Genomic DNA, 20,437 nt, shown 5'->3' with positions numbered 1-20,437 from the left:
TTTCTGCAGTGTTTTAGCTGATGACAGTTTCTTTATTGAAACTGGGCACGTCCTCCTTTATCTTCTCTAAACCCTTTCTTAACACTCTCCATTTCTATAGCAGATACACCATCCTTTTTTTGATCACAAGACAGCAGCCCTGCTGACTGCCATCAATGGCCTCAGCTCCTGTTCCCCTCACTCAAAAGCAAAAAGCATACTTTTCAGGCAACTGTATCACCTTTTCCACTCAAAGCAGGGATAAAAATTTGCAGTTCCATTTCCAGTGTCGTGATGGCCACAAACACCTCAAGAATGAGGCTGCATCTAGGATACACACGTGCTTTAATTTAATTAACAAGAAACGTCAGCGATTTTAATCACTAAGCATCTCATGTCCCTCATCAGCAAAAAGGTCACATCAGCTCTGAGCCTCTTCTCCTATTATTCCTTTCGTCTCAAACCTGAACCCCAGTTTTTTGGGAAATACAAACAAAAGATGAAAGTTACTTTAACTTTCGGAATACAAGAGGTGATTTAGAGCACCAAGACACTGCAATTGCATCTGCTACCATTGCATTTTTCTTCTTCAAAGCTGTTTTCAGCATTTCTTGATGGCACATTTTATTGACCAACATAGAAACATCCTGAAATACATTTCCATCTCCCTCATATTGATCTAAGTCAAGCCTAGCAATCATTTAAAATCTAGCACTTTACTGTTTGCCAGAACAGCCTGAAACACGCGAGGAAAAAAAAAAAATGGTTCTGTGCACATCACAAGCATTTGACAAACCCCAAAGCAATAGGGCAGACCATTTTTCTCCAAACTCAATAGGAAGTCTCTTCTCCAAAGCACTGGACCTCTGCAATCTGTCAAAGCCCATAGATGAGAGAAAGGCTGGAAAACGTGCCTTGCATTTTGCAGGTGAAGAGATCAATATATTTGCTTTATCAAATAAAGGGTTTGTGGTGGCATGATCACAGCATCTTTTGTCTACCAGAAATTGGCAACAGGTCCAGCTTCCAGAAGGGTGCATAGTGCAGGACAGCTCTACAAACCAAACCTGGAAATGAAGGCCAGTTTTTGGAGCAGAAGGGCGGTTGCCAACTGCAACACGGTGCCTCATGGCACAGAGCTGTCTCCAGAACTGAGCCTGCCTCCAAAAAAATGATAGAATCATGGAATCACAGAATCCCTGGAGTTGGAAGGGACCTCTGAAGGCCATCTAGTCCAATTCCCCTGCAATAAACAGGAACACCACAGCTAGGTGAGGCTGTCCAGGACCTGATCCAGCCCCACCTTGTTGCGTTAGAGGCTTTCACACTTTCAGTTCACAGGGCTCTGACCAGCTTCCAGAAGAAGGTATAAATCTCCCAGTAGCTGATTGCAGGTTGCCTACATCTGACGATTCAAATACATTTATTGCTGTTATTGTTACCTTCTTTTAATAACTAGATGTACTGTTAGACCTCAGAGGAATGTTGACAGATGACTAGAGAAAACAACATAGATCTTTTTCAGCAGCAGTTGATTCAGACAAAGCTTACATGATGTAGGTGCCAACACTATCAGGCCTCATCATATTTTCCCAGTCCTCCACAATATTCATTTGTGTCCCTTGGCTAACTATGCTGTATCACAAAAGCAGTATAATTCTGCATCAGGAGGACCTGACGGAAAGAGCAAGATGAAAATGTCATCTGCATAAACAAATTCGATAGCTCCATAGGAGATTGCAGTGATGACTGAAGACAAACTTAGCTCTAGCCACACTTAAAAGGTTTACTGTTCAGACCAGAACAGGACGAGCTGTCAAAAATCCCTTTCTAGAAGAGTTAAGGAGGAAAATATCCAGGAGGAGAATAGAGCAGAGAAGACACAGCAGAGCACAGATTGCTAGCAGAAGGCCTCAGATTTGCAAGGAAGAGGTAATACTCAATAAAATGAGCTACTTGCATATTTTTACTCTTATGCAAATACATCTCCCTGCTTGATTTGTACCTTGTATATACCTCTCCCACTCTTGCTTTTACTGAATCATAAAGAATACATCAGGGAAAGATCAGGCATTAGCATTTCTGTCATTCTTATAAGTGAAGCCACAAAGAAGTAAGTCTTGCATGTTAATCATTTTTGAAGCCTTGTAATTGTTTTCCAATGAAGGCTGATGATGGTATGATAGATCTCTAAAGACATATATTCAGTAAAATGAATTTTTTTTATGTTGTCTTATATATGTATAAACTATAAGCTTGAGGAACAACCACATACTCTAATAGCTACTTTCCACAATGAAGTCCTATGCATGAAATTTGTAGCACACAAAGCTCTTTACATCAAGTAAGTACATTCAAAGTTACGTGTTAAAGGGCAAATGTCTCTTCTTCCTTAAGACCTACCAAACAAACAAATTTATTAAAAGATCAGTCCATGATAAGAAGACAGAGTTTGCTCATCTATTGCATGGAGTAGCCACAACGATTATCATAATATTTTAATGCTACTTCAGTTGATGAATGACATTGCTTTAATTGCTTAAGACACAAACTGCTATTAGATCGGTTTTGTGAAGTCAGGCTCACCTAATACTTCGCCAATTTCAACACAGCAACTCTTGTGTTAATATTAACAGGTGTAACTCTAATGCTAATCAGTAAAATAAGGCACATTAAGCACAAAATGCACTACCAAGGTATAGTGTTCCAGGTGTATATCTGAACTGGAAACTTTTTATAGTCAGGTTTCAAGTCTGATAGCTTTGTTCACTTAAAAGAGCATGTCTTCTGTGAGATTTCTGCTGTTACTACCTCGCTTCTGTTAAGTCAAAAGGATTCTCACTGTGATAATAAGCTACCAGAGACTGCCTGTTAGATGCATGCCTACCCTCGGAAGCAAACACTATGAAACACTCCACTGCTTTCACTGCAAAACCATAAAATGATTCTTATGATACTTTCATGGTGCAACTACAAGCACAAGCCCAGTTCAAACCCAGGCCTAGTTTTTCTCTTGCTGTTTGCATCTGATTCCCTTCCGCTGCCTTGCCCAGCCATGAGAACTGAGTTCTGGAAAAGTAGCAGCAGCAGGGACACCTGCCTGGGTCGGTATTAGGCTTCACAGACCCAAAAGACAACAAAAGACCTCATAAAGAAGACGAAACCATGGGCTGGAAGCACTCTGCCTCATCTGTTGGGCACTGTTTCCAAAGGCAATCCTTCCCCCATACAGCAGCTGGAGCTCGACATAGCAGAAATAGGGTGCTCAGGAGCTGCCTACATCAGCTGCCAGAACCACAGGGTCGTGGATTACATCAGAACATGAACAAAGAAAAACCACAAAGATTTCTTCATCTGCCCTCCAGGAGGAAAGCTGGTGCCCAGTCCCATTTTATCAGCAGCTCCTAAAATGACAAGATTCTAGATTTAGAGACAGCAAAGCCAACGAGTAAGAGCATTGTTCTCATAGCACCATTTCATGTTGCATTGAAATAGAATAGTCTGAAAGGTTACAGAAGTGGAGGACAATCACAGGAGCTGCCACATAGGTATCTCATTATAGGCCATCACGGGAGTGCAAGCTTCAGATATTACCAAAGCCAACATCTTCCCAGCACAGCAGGTCCAGTTGTCTTGGAAAAAGGCATTTAATATCCTGAAACTCTGGTATCCCAGCGTACAGCACCTTTCTGACAGTCAAGACTGGATGCCAAGTTGCAGCAACAGCACCAAACAAAGCTCCAGCAGAGGCAGCTTCTGCAGGAGGACCTGATTAGAGGATGCCTCTCTGCCACAGCTGCCAGGACCCTGTTCTCATATCGCCCAAGGCTAGATGATTGCCAATACATCTGCATCAGCAAACCATTATTAATGACTGTAACGTGTGGGGATGCTGACTGCATGGTGCCAGATGGTGCTCTGAAAATGGTGCTGACTCACAGAAGAAAGGAATAATGAGATACTAAGCTACTAATAATTTAGCTTGACTCTAAATCCCAGGGTGCCACTGTCTTCCAGTAAATATCCCATAATACCCATCAAATAAAGAACCAGAAGGCATATAGCTAAGCAGCACAAAAATGCATCATGACTACCCTAATGTTTTGTGCCTTTTTTTTTTTTTTTTTTTTTTTTCTTTACTAAAGAGATTTTTCATATACCAGAGGAAAGGAGAAAGGAAGCAGTGCTGCCAAGGATGAGAAATAAACCTTCACAGTCCTTTTGGGACAGCCCAAAACCCCGCATAGATCTTAGCTGGGTATCATGCAGCATTTTGTGGTGCGTTGCAGTCACTTTGGTAACGGGTCTCCCAGCTCCCTCCTCCATGGTCACAGACGCTCAGAGATTGATTGCAGCCTCTGAGCAAGTCACCCACCACTGATATCTCCAAGATACAATTTTTACTCTTCAACCAGACTTCCAATCCAGGGCATTTTCATTGATTTGCCATTTGTAGGGGGGTTTGGTTGTTTTTTGTTTGTTTGTTTGTTTTTTTTTTTTTTTTTTCCAAGAATGGACATACGTCCAGTGCTAAAATGCTTCTTCTGAACCAGTTCCATTCTGCAACGTCCATATCATTCAAATATATTTCAAGTTAAACTCCAAAGTTTTTGGTTGGACCATCAGTTATAATCTAACTAAATCTAAATCTCATATTTTTACTTAGTTGGGTCTTCTAAAAGATACTTACTTATGTATATCGAAGGTTTATAATAAACATCCCAGACAACCAGGTGCATTTTTAGGGTTAGGAATTTTTCAGTCTTTGTAAATCATCCCACTGTTGCACTGTACAATATGTCTTCTGAAGTTCCAGGATACCCACTGCACATTTATACTACTGGCTGTGAAATGCAGTTCAGTTTTAGCAGCATGGGTGGCTTTTTCTATCCAGCAGCTTTCAAAACCCTTTGGGTTGCACTGTTTTCTATTTAAAGCTACGTCTAATTTAAATGAGTGATTTATTACAATTAATGCAAATGGCTTAAAGATTTAAAAGACTATTAAGTGCCTATGTTAAGCCAAATGTGCTAATTATTTGAACACTATCTCATTATTTTGACATGGAAATAAACATTTGTGAGCTTATAGACTGAGGAAATTTCAACTCATCTTCCAGACACAAACAAATACTTAATGATATTCCAGAGCAGCCTGCTCTGTTTAAGAAAAATTAAATTATTTAAAATTAAACAGATTTCTATTTAGATCTCCATTTCACTTTCTAACAGACTATGTTATCAAACAAATTGCTCAGATCAACAAAAAGAAGTGAGAATTTAGAACAAAGAAGCACTCACAGGACAAGTAGTGAATGTAATGGTAAGGTCACTATTGTAGAAAGCCAAGAGGGAATTCTGCCCTTGGATGCCATGATTAGGCATGAGATACCTGATACAGCTGCCTCCTCTGCTGCTACAAATCCAGAAGAAAAAAAAAAGAAAAAGAAAAAAAACAATTGATCAGCTCCCTGTTTCCATATTGCAACTGCTTTGAAGGAAAGCAGAAGCCAGTAAGTGGAGTCCAATTTGGCAAAAGCGGAGATTCTAAACACTTCCACCACCATTCTCATTGCAGGCAAAGGAGAAGAGGCCTCAAAAAGACCATTTCTGTTAATTACATCAAGAATGCACTTAAGTGCCTTGAAAAGTAGAAGACTGCCTGTCTGTAAATGGTCTAAAAAGATATAAACTTTAGAAAACCATTGTTCTGTTACTCAAGAGTCTCCTCTGCATGGGAAAGCATGTATCACTTGCAAGGAAATCTGGGAATTGTCCTCACTGGTACTGGCCTACTTCTTCAGTCAACTGGCACCATCAGTAACATCTTGACAGCAAGGAACACACGGAAAGATGGCCTAATTGTCTTTATCCAGAAATCAATCAGGCAAGGAAAAAAAATTCTGTGTAGTTTTAAGAGTGATCATGCACTGACATCAAGTGGCAGAATAAATCTCTCTTCCCTATTGCTTGTAGGATTTTTCTCTGTCTGAAACTCTAGCCTGCTGTGCTTTTTCTGTGCCACTGCTCCATCTCTAATGGACTTCCAAAGGCGAGTGCTCTTCTGCTGAAGGCTCCACAGCATGCTCTAACTGGGAGAGAAAATGGTGGGGTTTGTGTGATGCGTTTGCCAGGAGAAACATGCTCATTCTTATGATAGCTGTCCATCACAACAACCAGAATAATGGATGAGATGCATTTTCCTTCCTTAGGTTCCAGTGATTAGCTCTAATCATTAGCAATATGAAGCATTAGTTAAACATGAGTGGCTAATCAATCTGACTCAAATTAGGGCTGTTAGATTTAGGAGCCTGAAGTGAAAGCTTCCCGGAAATAATGGCTGCTGGGCCAGCTTTTCCAATACATTTCTATTTACATCATGGGTCCTGAAGTGTGGCCATTCATAAGTCCCTGAAGACTTGACAAAGCTATAACACAAAAAAGCATTTACTAAACATGCCAAGGAAATATCAACCTGAGCCAACAGTCAAGAGTTAAAAAAAAAACAAAACTCTTTAATTGTGACAGGATTTTAAAAACCAAACATGTACTCAAAAATCCAAAGCACAGATCTCTTTGCATGCACCAAACACAGGCACACTGTCCTCCAGTCTGCAGGTATCAGTGTATGCATACAGACAGCTATCCTCATAGAGATGTACTGCGTTTGGGTTACAAATTGAGATTCGTATTTCAGGTAAAACAGTCAGAATTAGTATTAGAATTAGGACCTTCATCATCAAGATGCACATCTTCAATCACTACAAGGGGGTTGTTACCCTCTAGTTAACCCCTGTGAGTCCAAATCTGGATTATCACATCCAGATTTGTGCTCCTAAGTCTGATGACAATATTAATGCACTGGAGTGAATCTAGCAAGTTTGCCAAGACAGTCAGAGGCTGACACAGCACACAGAAGGAGAGGTTGAGATCTGATTTGATTAAACCATCGCAAGAGAAGGCGAGGGAGCATCTTAATACTGTCAACTGCCACACAGAGAAAAGAAATTCAAATTGACAGCTTGTCAGACACTGAATCCCAACAAGTTGGGGGATCCCCATCCATAGGGATACTCAGAGCTCAAGTGGTCAAGGTTCTGAGTGTGCTGATGGATCTGTATGTTGCAACTTGCAAACTTGTTGAACTTCAAGTGGGACATCAGACCAATTAAGCTTCAGAGGTCCTTCTCACCAAGATAGTTCTGTGAATCTGTTAGCTGGCGAACAAATTACTTGTGGTGGATACTTAACATACTCCAAACCTCAACAGCTACATGTAAATTGCAGGTGTTTCCCTATGCAAAAACAACCTAATGCACGAATAATCAAAAAACCTGAAAATCTGCTATTTTATGTAACGTATGGGTACTAAGATTAATCCCTGTAGTCTCCAAGATGAGGAAGAATTATTCAAATAAATTGGAAGGAAACAAATAGAAAAGAATGCTGAAAATACAGCCCTTTCACAAATGTAATCTGTGTTACCTGGCATCTTCTAAATCCTTTTTTCCTCTATGCTTATGCTGCAGCTTGAGATAAAATATGCTAACTTATTTCAGAGCTATATCAAAATAAGGTTTACACAGAGTCCACAGCAAAGAAAACTTCATGTTTGGCACTGTCATCTTTGCACAACAATGAATAGGTTAAGCACATATAATTACTGCAAAGCCAGATGCAGCTTCTTTTGAAGTCCTCTACTCCCACTTTCTACTGTCCCCCTCCAATCACGGGTCTGCTGGTTCAATTACTACATTTTCTGCAGAGCTCCAATTATCTCCTATTTTGTGGGTTCTCAAGGAGATACACTGTGTACTGTGGAAGTTGGTTGGCCTGAATTTCAGCTTCCACAGAAAGTTCAACCAGGAAATTCTTTTTCTCTGCTACCTGCACCACACAGCACAGCCATACCACGTTTCTCCTTCCACAAATATCAACCCACTGATTGACTGACAAGGACTTCAAAAGCCACAATTAGCTGTTTCGTGGTGGGAGTCATGGAGACACACCGCCTGCCCTTAAAAAGCATAATTTACCAATGGTTGCATAATTACAACTGGCAGTTTTCTGCTCTAGAGACAAAATGCTTCAGTGCTGTGGATACTACTATGGTCTTCGTACCAGTGTTGACTCTCTAAAATGGTGAAAGCTTTACAGCACGCAGTTGGTAACACAAAGGATGACTTGCTTACATGCGTAAAATCTTTTCAGCATAATCAAAATATCCTCTAGTGTTCCCAGTGTAAGAGACGTCCTGTTTAATTACACTTGAAATGTGAAAATATTTAACATTTTGCATAATAATCAGAACAGAACACTGTGTAACAAACGAAGTAAATTGCCATCTTCCTGAAACAGGAAAAACAACACAGCAATGCTTTATAACGGCATTAAATAACTTAATTTTTCTAGTGATTGTGAACAATAAAATGCATTACTTGCTAATAAAGCAATCTGCACATCAGCATTTGTGAAGAAAAACAGCAATATATTATGCAGAAATTGAAATTCATTGTTTTCCCAATCATCTCTTCATTTAAATAAAATAACTAAGACTACTAATACCTCTTATCAGGATTCTTGGACTGTGCAGATAAAGGGTCAATCAGAGCACTTCTCCTAAGCAGTTTTACATTATACTCAGACCTGTAGCACTGTAGACAGAAAATCTCATAAAAAGGAAATCAGGGCACCTCAGTTCTAATCTCCAAATTGTAACTACCCCTGATAACTTACATCTGTATGTGTGATGCAGACACTTCAACAGGGCCTGGTTTGCTGCACTGCGTTTGGCTCACTGTCACTGCCACTTCTCCCATCTGTCTACTTTTATCCAGGCTTCATTCATAGGGACAGCTAGATTAACATTCGTTTTTCAGAACAGGGAAGGGATCCAGTCTTAGACCAACTTACAACATCGTTTAGGGATAAAACTCCTGGCTGCACCGGGAGTTAATTGCATAAATCTCTGCACAAATTAAAAAAAAATAAAAATAAAAAATCTAAGAGAAGGAATTCTTCACAGAGCTGAAAAAAAAGCATTTTCGACTGGAGGCACAAAGCACATGGGAGGATGGTTAGTGTATTTTTGAAGATATTCATGCCTCCAGGATGATTAGCTCTCCCTGTGCACAGAAGGAAGTTGCTAGAAGGGGCTGGAAAAAGTATGAAGATTAGCAATTTAGACTTAATCTAAAGCTTTCACAGTACGATACCAACATTCTGAAGAACAGCCTTATCAGATTGTTTTTTGTAGCACTTAAATAGTAGTCTGACTTTGGCTAAGGAAGATTTGAAGTTCAATATTTCTTCTACTTGATCCTCTTCTTCTAAACAGGGACTCCTTCACAGAAGGACTTGGATCTGAACCCTTCGGGAATCAAGGAGACTTGGGTTTCTGGATCATATTTCTGATGAATAATACACATTAAAAAACAAATAATTGTAGATAAAAAGCAGATTGTTTTCTCATTATAGAAAAGATACTGAAAGGAGATTGCATCTTTTTTTGTCTCTCTAGAACCAGTTAAGAAGTCTGTAGCACATCCTCAATGTTATTTGTATGCCACGAGCAAACTTTCACACCTGCTCATCCTTCACAAAGGTAGATTTTAACAGAAAAGGTGACAGTACTTTTAACTGCGCAGTTAACTGCACAGAGGCTTAGTTGTGAAGGATTTGAAGTATTATTGGAATGCGGGTTAGCAAAGAAAAGTGTTTTCAAGATGCCAAGATGCTTTAAGAAGTCAAGGAAAAAACCTTGACTTTTCTTTGTTATGACTAAAAGCAGTGTGTTAGAGTTCATGAAGTACCAGAAACCTTTCTTAATTGGCAATGATCTTATACAAAGTCTTAATTCTGGCAAAAAATAATTGGGCCCCAAATCCCTTTGAGCTAATGCCAGAAATGGTGTTCTTAGGACTTAGAAAAAATGGTGTTCTTAGACTTAGAAAATGTGACACTTTCTTTTTTACCTGAAGCTTCGGTGCTACTCTGCAGGGGAGTGAAATAGAGAAGGTTCTAATTTAAAACCAATTAAAGATCAGTCACTCCATGTGATCACTAATTGTGCTCTGCTGAGGTGGCATTTGTTTTCCAACCTCATGTAATGTCATGAATATGGAAAAGTTTCAATTTATGCTTTGTTGTAATGATAGCTTTTCTGCTACAGGTATGCAAGGGAAGCAACGCGATATACAAATCATGATTGTCAAACAGCATTTTAATGTCTCTGAGCAGCCCCAAGTTAAGTAGGTTTCCAAAAGCTAAAGTACCTTGATAATTAGCAGAAGGATCACAAGTTGCTTTGCTTTCTCCCTCATCATTCAAAAATGTCAGGCCTGAATATTGCCCTTCTCTCCCTCAAATTAGCAGCATTTTCAAACAACAATAATAAAAAACTCACCAAGCTAATTAAACGCTTTGAACTGTCTTACTTAGCCTTGATGCTGTAGGAAAGGCATTTAACTCATAGGCTAACTATATTCCTCCTTATGGAGGCCACCTTCTCTTTCCTCTTCCCAAGAATGGCAGAGCAGCACAAGACTCACAGAGACCCTGGGACTACTCTGAAACGCAGCCAATGAATGGGCTATGTTAGGCCATACAACTCCTGTTGCACACGTGGACGTACCTCGATGTGTGGGACGCAGGTGTGAATGCATAGCCAGGTCTCTGATGCTGGGTGTTACTTCAAAAGGAAGAGACACTAGCAGAATTAGCAAAGGTGAAGAAGCATATTTAGCTCCTGTTTTGCTAATTAGAACAGAAAACGAAGGAAAAGTAAAACAACACTTCTGTGCTAAAAGCCTATATACCAACTGTCTCTGGGAGGAGGACAACCAATGCATCTAAAAAATTATTTCGTGTTAAGCTATTTACAAAACAGAACATGGATGCCTTTCACACAAACCTATGGGGTGAATCACCACAGAAATCATTCCTACTTGTGAAATGTCAGAGAGGCGCTTTTCCAGCAAATTCTCATAGAGGCAAAGCCTCAATTTCTGAAGGCACAGAAAACAAGATAATCTCTATCATTAGCTTTATACCCACAAAACGAGAGTTAGAATCATGGCAAACCAGCAAACTGAAGCAAGTCTGGGCTGAAAAAATGCTTTCCAACACCAAGTCAGCTCTGCCAGCTACTGTATTCCAGTACAAAACAAGATAGTAAGAGAGGAAATAAAGTGGATTTAAAGCTTAGTTCTATCATACCCAGTGTCTATTTCACTAGTTCAGATAAAAGTATTTCAACAAAACTAAGAGAATGAGAAGAATGCATAGGAATATCATTATCATGCCTGTCCCTGTGTGTAGGGCATTACATCTGTGCACAACTAACAAGGCTTCAAGTGCAATCATCAGCGCTACCACACATCAGTGCTTTCCAAAACTCCAAGGTACACTAGAAGTTGTATCAGAGTAGGTAATCACAGCGGTCCTGTTGGCCTTAAAATCAGTGCTTGTACGCAATTTTCCCTCCACATATTTCGCTGTATGTCTAAGACATAATGGGTTGCAAACAAGCAGAGAAACCATGCACACGTGACAAAACAGGGTTCATCTTTGTAGCTTCTATCCAGAGCTCCTATCCAAATATAAGTGAGTGAAGTGTGCATTGGATCAATCACTGTGCAGTGACACTGCAGAATCAGGAAATGACTGTGCAAACAACAGAGAAGCCTTCTTTATAACTTTTTTGCACTCTGATAGCCTCAGAAAGCCACCAGGATACCCTATCCTCGCTGGCAGAGCTGAATTTAAGATGTCTCAGTCTTTCTGGATAGGAAATGTTATGCCTCTGTGAGTAGGTTAAGTAGAAGTCAAATGGGGATGAATTTACTGAGATATCTTGGGTGAGATGCTACCACCTGGACTTTGCTATCAGCAACAGTAAAAACCGTGCTCCCTGCAGCCTGAAGTGCAACTCTCTTTGAAATTTACAGACCAAACTCTCAAGACTGCTTCACGTTCCGTAATTTTACTTCTTTCTTTAGGACATCTGAAGGAGAAGTAAGTGACTTTCCTTTTATTACTTTCCTCAGCTACTTCCTTTTCGCCTCCTGTTTTTACGTTTCTATTCCCATTATTTTCTGACACGTTGCTGATTTTTTCCCCTTCTTATTCCTCCTTTGGGTTAAAGCACTTAATAACAGAAGTCACGTACAAGGCAAAATTACAGAAGAAAATGCACCACTGAGAAGAGCCTGGCCTCGCCCATTTGCCTCCCACCTCCATTTAGGTATGACTTTATGACTATAACCACATGATGCCCACCAGCAGCATCCCTCAACCACAGCACCTACGGGTAGCACACACTTCTTCAAGCACAACAGTGGTTCTTGGGCTTATTTTGTTCCTGGCTACTCAAAATTTACAAGTACATAGCCCTCTGCACAGGTTCTGCATTCTGCTTCTGGCTTTGCATTATTACAGATGATGTCCGTAATAATAATTCACACTGCTTTGCAGTTCACAAATATTAAATAACTACTTAGCAGTACTAATAAAACGGACTGTCTGCTTTCTATTTCTGCTAACAAATGCGTGCAGGAGTTTTTCTCTAGGTAGGAAGTTATGCATAAAGTGCAATTCCTGATTTAAATTACAGCTGTATGGTTAATTGAATACCCCAGCCTGCTCTCCCAGCACAGGCTCTGCGTCAAGCTACAAGTAGTCCTGCATCAGCGTTTTGAGCTGAGTTTATTTTTTTAAGCAACAGCTATAAAAAACTGACTGCGATAAGAAGAACAGCATTAGGGGGAAATATTTAAAAACAATGGCCCTGTTGAGATCACCAAGGAGGCTTCTGTTTTAAGAGACTCAAGAAGATTTTCACACACACGGTGCATTGTTATCCAGCTACTGAATTTATGGGCTATCCTTGTCAAGTTGAGAACAACATTGCTGAGACCAGGAGGATATGGAAAAATTACCTGAATTAGATTAGGATAGCTCTGCCAATTTGATGACTTGTTTTCAGAAGACATGCATTTTATCACATATAACATTATTTAGAAATACCTGCTCACGCTTCCTATTCATTCCTTGAATCCTATGGGTTTGTAAAGTGAGCTGTAAGATACATTTTTTCCACTCAATGCAGAAACTATTATATTACCAGTATTTTCACAAACCCTCAGGTATTATAGATTTTCTTTTTGCTGGCGTTTCTCAGATACATGATTCCTTCACACAGAAGAAGCAATCTAATTTTACTAGAGTGACACAATTTTAATTAAAACCCCCTTGATTCAAATTCAACCAAGCCTGAACCGCACCAAATAAGTCAATCTTTGAGACCTGCCTATTCTGACGTATAAACAAGCCACGCAACTCAGCTTTAAACCATACATCATTCTCTCCAGCTCTCTGGGTTGTTTATCAGGCATCTCAGTACTTGCTGGGAATAATCAGAGAATTGCCTTGTGTGCGCAGGACAAAAGCTACATCTTGTATTTTAATTAACCTGATCACACAACAAGGGACCTATTGACCAAGTCAGATGGGAATTGTCCACGTCAAGGTTTAAGAACAGAGCAGACCCTTCAGACTGAAGCATTGCAAGGTGGCAGTGAACCAGCAAGGTGTACCAAAATTATTGACCCTTATCCCCTGCTGCCCACATGTTCAAGCAAACAGCCTAAATGGCACGTAAGGGAATGAATGGCTATTAGAGAGCCATAATCTTAGCAGGTCTCTGAGCAAGTATATACATATTTAAGTTTTTTTACTACAAGCTTTCAAAACTATTTAAATCCTCCAAAAATTACTAAAATTTTTTTAATGCAAACTGTATTGGAACTGTATGTCAAAGGAGGAAAGGAACTTAACCACGGGGAAGGGATGTGAGAACTGTCAGCCTTAGGCAATGAAGTCAAAATTTCCAAGTAGGAGAGTGACAAAGTACTCAAATCCTTCCTGATCCTCTCACTGAAAGCACCACATCACAACATCAGCCTCACATTCCAGAGTCCCAAGAACAAGAAGTTTGTAACACAGTCACTCAGAAAACCACTTCTTCAGGTAGGAGGGCAGCGGTGGGATAAAGTGGAAGGGTGAGGGGCTCAAGGGAAGCAGAGAAACCAGAAATCAGGAGCTTTCTTTAGGGGTACAGCCGCTGTTGGAGGGTAGTGGAGTGCTCCCCTGTGCTGCTAAAGAGTTAGACATTTGCCATTAACAAGTGAGGCTGGAATAGTAAAATATAAGTCACCTGGCAGGAAAGTTGTTTTGAAAAGCTGAAATCTGAGTATTCACTGCACTGGATAGGAATTTCCTTGTCCAAGTGTGCAAACTCCAATGTAAAATAGACAAGTTGAAGCAACTTCTCACCAAGAAGGTGTTCTGCATACCCCACAATAATTATACTATTTAAAATACAACAGGAGTATAATTAAAGCCACTCTCCTAAAACTCAAGGAGATTAAGCCAATAACAACATAAAATCGAGCAAGAAGAAATTAAAATAAAATATAGCATAAGGCAGGATGGGTCTAGAAACATTTTGTGAATACCCTGAATTGATGGAGACCTTATAAAAATCAAAAGAGAAGGATATCACAATTGAGCCATTTCTGTTCCCTGGATGCCTGAAAAGATAGCAAGTCAGCAGGTAGGATGTAAATACATACTGTATTTGTATTAAATACATTATATTTGGAATACTGAAAGTTTACAGCTTTTCATATAATAAAAATGCACAAAAAATAAAAATAGAGAACAAAACTACTCTATTGGAGTGGTAAATTCACAGTCGTGACTTCACATCAGAGACTTACTTCACAACAAGCACTCCAAGAAACTAAAGTAAAACACCAAAAAGGAAAACAAAATTTCTATGAACTTCTTCTTTAAAAAACCCATATCTTTGTTTGAATTCACACTATCCTAAATTCAGGAAATGAGGAGTGCTATTCTACTAATGAGTCCCCCTTGGGCCTTCCGTCTTCAACAGAAGAACTTTTAAAAGAGCTACAACACAGCATCAGCAGCATTGCTTCTTCAGTACCACACTGGTGTGTAGCAAAGCTTGCATTAATCTTAGCCTCTAGCTCAGCATAAGTGCCTGGCAGCCTTTGCCTGTGCTTCACACATTATATATCTCACTTGAAGGACAGGCATTGATTTCAAGACTAAATACACAAACTGCAAATGGAATTACATCTGTAGGACAGAGAGTAAGTAGGTAAAATGTTCTGCAGAAATTTGTATAATGTCACCCAGCCACTTAGTATTTGAATCTGAAAGCTGTCTTGCATGCTTATACTGCAACAAGAATGATGCAGATATATTGTCCCAAAGCCCCTTATAAATGCCAGCAAAACAGTACAAGAATATGAACAGAAGCATCAGATTGAGGCATGCTTTTCATTGTTCCATTTATGAGATGCCTGAAAACTCAAGTTCTTGCATGGGATATTTGTTTGGTACAGTTGGAGATTGATAAAGAATCCTAATTCTGCCTCTGACACACAGTCTCTCCAGCTATATTGGATTTTGAAGGTTTTCAGGAGTTGAAAAATTACTCCACCTGCCAACAGCATGTTATATTTATCAACCGACTGTCTTCAGGAAAATGAACTTGCCACTCTATCAGAAATTGTCTCCTTTGGGAGGTGTGATTAGACTTTAACCACTGGCATAGAAATGACATTCTTTCTTCCAGTTCATTGCTCTCCAGCCCAAAGGTTTATTCATGTGCTAGAGATTATATAATAGCTTAAAATGAACGGTGAGTGTAGCAAATGCACATAAAAAAAATCAAATCTGATTGCACATTTTGAATAAAAACTCACTTTTGTGTGAAGGTCTGTGTTATGGTGAATCTTTATCTTACTCAAGACTTAAAAGGAGCGTGTGGCTGATGAATAGCAAATGGATCGAGCCTCCTCATTTGCATTTTTATAAGATCTGAGAAGCTTGCAATGTATTTGAAAATCCAGAGATGCCAGAGCAGCAGAAACGGTACAAACACAAAAAGGGGAGACCCAGTGGGGAAACCAGAGTTTCTGTGTTTGCCTTTTTAAGTGGGTCTCACTAGGAAAGAAAGGCGGACTTTAAAGCTCAGTGGTCTCTATCTATACTTGCTCAGTCTGCATAAAGCATAAGAGCCAGGGCCAACTGAAAGGTCAAGGCGAGCCTTTCCCCAAGAACAGCCATGAATAACAAACAAAAAAAACACTTGAAATCACAATTAAGATGGACCCATACAACTATTTCTCATTCCATCTAGCCCAAGTTAACTCCACCTCCCTCCTGGGCACTGTATCAATTGGGGGAGCAGCCCGCAGACACTCAGCATTTCTTTCCTCTGCAGAAAACAGCTGGATGCTCGGTCTGGGAAGAGCAACAGACCACAAAAGGCAAACCAGCTCCACTGTTGCTTGGAGAGCTCCCGTGATGCCAACGCCAGTCAGCCTACCTCCGCTGCTCAGGAAATAAGATGGGTAAAATCATTACAGACATGCCAGGAGCCCTTGCAATCCCTAAACGCCGTCACAAGACCTATGTGCTGCCCATGTCGCAGCGTACCTGCCTTATTCCATAGAGAATCTCTAGATCTAGGGAGCAAAGATCCCAGTTATGGCGTGTTCATCACAAATAGCCAAGGAGTGCAATCTAAAAAGACCTCAATTATTAATCTGTCATGCACAGCTTATCAAAGATAATGTAGTATAACGCATCACAACAGCTCATCTTTCATAAGGCTAACACCTACACACTAGTGTTTTTGTTAGCTTTAAAGAAAAAAAGCTGAGCCTCATATGTATTGCATAATCTCTACCTTGGGATGAAAGCAATGTGATTGTTTTCATTAACCTTTCATTCTTATGAAAGGGCAAAAATCAATAACAAATTTATTCAGGCAAGTGAAAGGCAATTTCAAGCAATTTCACAAGGGATTTCATTTCTATCGCTTTTTTCCTCCCACAAATTCTAATATAAAAAAAAAAAAGTGATCTGCTCAAATGCAAGACAAATACAGAAGCCAAGATACTGTCAGTTCTTCCAAGATACAGAGTGAAACCGCCTTATTCAAGCTGGATAATTCTATTGCTAAAAATACTGCTTTCTTTTGAATCCTAAGCAAGTCTGCAAGGCAACGTGTCACTGACAACCTGTGAAACACTTTGTTGCTCAGCACTGAGTCGGTGTCTTAAATAAAGCAGCTACAACACGTATTTTTCCAATGACAGATTAAGCCATTTATTTTCGGTGCACTTCACCCTTTTGTGCTATAACAGAGGTTTAAATCATGTGGATTTTGACGCACTTCCCAACTTTGCTGTTTCTGTCATATGTTCCACAGCAGTCCACCTTCTAAAGAGTTGCCTTCAAATCTACATTCACATCTAATGGAAGCAGTGATTAAAAAAAATACAAGGTAACACAGAGTCCCACCATTTCCCCCCATAGCCCTGAGACTCCCAGTGTGGTTCCTTGGCATTTGTTGTTTCAGCGTGCATTATAATTACCAATAGTAAAGCCAAGTTAATTCTATAAGCACACCTATTCTATAGGGGCAGCATTCATTTGCTGTTCATTTTGATTCCTTTAACTGCACTTACGCTGCTGGAGAACCTGAGGACGGTCACAACCCATCTGACAAGTAAAACTTCTGGGAAACTTTTAAAGTTATTTGCACTATTTGAAAAAAAAAAAAAAAGTAAGGTATTACTACATAACATTTAGAAGAAATTGAATATCAAACTACCACGCATCACCATAGGTCTTTAGCATTAACGAGATCAGCTCCTCCTGGTGCTTCTTATCAGCTACTTTAGAGGGAGACAATGTCTGGCTTCCATTGGCTGAAATTAAAGATGCTGAAACCACCCAGGCAACTTCTCAAAAGCCCCCTCATCCTCAGAGCACTGCCCTTTGAGCACTCATTTCTGTGTGGCTGTGCCCTAGAAGAAAAGAAAGAGGCAGGCTTTCTACTACAAGAGGAAGAAATACAGAGAAAGGCCACTCAAACTGAAGTAAGAAGAACAGAATATTCATAAAGTCCTCCACAAGCATCCCTGGGCCTTAGTGATTTGCTATGTGGGCAGCTACTCTACATGAACCTGCCAGCAGGAAAGCTTCGGGAATACTTAACCTAAGATAACGATGACCTTGGCATGACAGTAGTTTTAGAGAACTGCTAAAAATGCTACTAATTCCATTTGCACAGGGGCTCAAAAAAGCCTGTAATCAGAATTTGGGTTTATTCTCTGTAAATTAAATTGTAACACACAAAATGATGAAAATAAATATCACAAGGAACAAAAAGCTGCCTTTTGAAGGGCTCTAATTCTAGTAAATGTCTCCTTTCATCAAAAACCATTACTACATTATTATTCTACTATGTTATTAGGATGCTATGTAATTCACCCTCACCTAGAAGCAGGAAAAACAAAACAAAAACAAACAAACAAACAAAACAAAAAAAAATAACCAGCTAGCAACAAGATATTCTGGGGAAACCAAAGAGTTCTAAATTCCAGCAGTAAATTCTAGTTTGGGGTGTGCCAACACTCTTCCTGGCCTCAGATGAGAAACTTTCAGATGTATGTGAGCATCTGTGCACTGATTGCCATTTATTTATTGTGAAAATTTGTCATTATTGTCACACATACAAAAAAAAAAAAATCATCTCTGACACTTTAGGGAGGCTTTCATCTTACCCTCTTTTTGCTCTCAGTTCCCCAGCCAGGCAAAGCTGCCAACTAGCTCCACTAATGTCAACGTCAATGGATCTCAGCACTTTTTCTGGGCTCACATCCTGCTGTGCTACCCAAACATCTCATATGCCATGTCCAGAAGCAAAACAAGAATTACAGCTGTTGCAAAGGCAATTTAATGCTGCTGCTACTTCAGAGATGGGTACAAAGAAGGGAAAAGAGTAGGAGATCACATAACCTTCCTCGAGCTCCATTGCTACCTCCATCCTTGAGCCAGGGATAAATGCATCCACTGTGGGACACCTGACTCTTGATGTCCCTTCCCTAGTAGCCTCTAGTCCTAGTGGAACCTCTAAAGCATCTCAAGCTGGAGTCAAGTGAGCAAAGGAGCAACACCCTGAGGTGCCACAGCCAGTCCTGTGCTCTAAACAGATGCAGAAAACAGTTCTTGAGCTCTCTCCTCTGTATTTAAGTGCCATCAATTACAAGCCCTGGGTATATAGGTAAGAAGAAGCCAGTAACTGTCATATGCTTTTAGGTGCTGGCTTGTCCTACTACACCAAGGCATTTGGGCATTTTAGGTTGGGGGGAGATAGTGCTGCATTAAGGCACTACTGGAACTCTGTCATACTGGTGCTGTGCTTTCTTTTCTGCCATTTGGCTCTTTGTGTAAAAGACTAACATCTGAACTTTCAGTTATAATCAAAACTTCTGCCAACTTCGATTGCCCATCCCTTGGAATAGAGCTTCCTCTGATCTACGCATGATACAAAGTGGCAGGTTTCAGAGTCCATACCACTTAAAGTGTGTAACAAATGTGTTTATATAATATACAAGTACTACATCATAAACTTTTACGATGCTGATTTCGTGGTTTAAACCAGCATGCATAAGTTTCAATATTTTGCTACAGATATTAAAAAACCTCCTCACACGTGTCAAGGAGAAGTAAATATTCAGAATAATGAATGCAGTTTGGAGCTGACACTAAGCAAAGCCTGCTCAAGAAAGATTTGGAGGTTACTTAGGTACATCGTGATCCAGAGAAGGCAGCATCAGTAAGTGCATCCATAAAGAGGAACCTGATGCAGGAAAGGATGATTTTCTCCTTTCATTGAAGCAGGAACAAGGCAGAGGCCCTCCACCTTACAGCCGAGTTGACCAAATCCCACACTCACACCCTGCTCATCTATTGACAAACACTTCTGCAAACCCTGCTGCTGTGACACCACAGCTGCAGTAGCAAGTCCAGAATACACCAACAGCAGGGAGTGAAATCAAAGGCATTGCGTGATATTGGCTGCTGATTTTAACTCAAGCAGCTTTGCCATGGCTTCCAGACAATAAACAGAGGTTAATTTCAATGATAAGCAAAGATTTAAAGATTTGCAAGAAAACAGGCTAGGCAGCATTCACACACACATCCCCAGCAGAGTGGAAGATTTCAGGATTCAGCCCATTCTCTAGACTAATGGCAGAAAGAGACCTTCAAGGTCCCCAGATGTCTAAAAGCTGAAAAAGAGTTTGTTCATTTACCAATATCTTCCATATCTTTCTCATTTTCTTGCTCAGCAGTGTCCTTATGGGAAATTCACTGGGAAATTAAGAAGATACGCTTAAGGTAGACTTTAATTAACTTTCAAGTTATTTATTTCATTATCTACAGCACTACACCATATGTGTTTTTGAATAATCCCAGGTACAATCCAAACATGCAAAGTCTAACATTTATCACAACACACGTGCTAAACTGAGGTAGAAACCATTATTTTATAATGTAAATATGGTACA

This window comes from Centrocercus urophasianus, unplaced genomic scaffold (assembly GCF_019232065.1).
Source record: "Centrocercus urophasianus isolate 14NV4802_14NV808 unplaced genomic scaffold, USGS_Curo_1.0 seq_17, whole genome shotgun sequence".
Taxonomy (NCBI): Eukaryota; Metazoa; Chordata; class Aves; order Galliformes; family Phasianidae; genus Centrocercus; species Centrocercus urophasianus.
Note: the sequence above shows the minus strand (reverse complement) of the source record.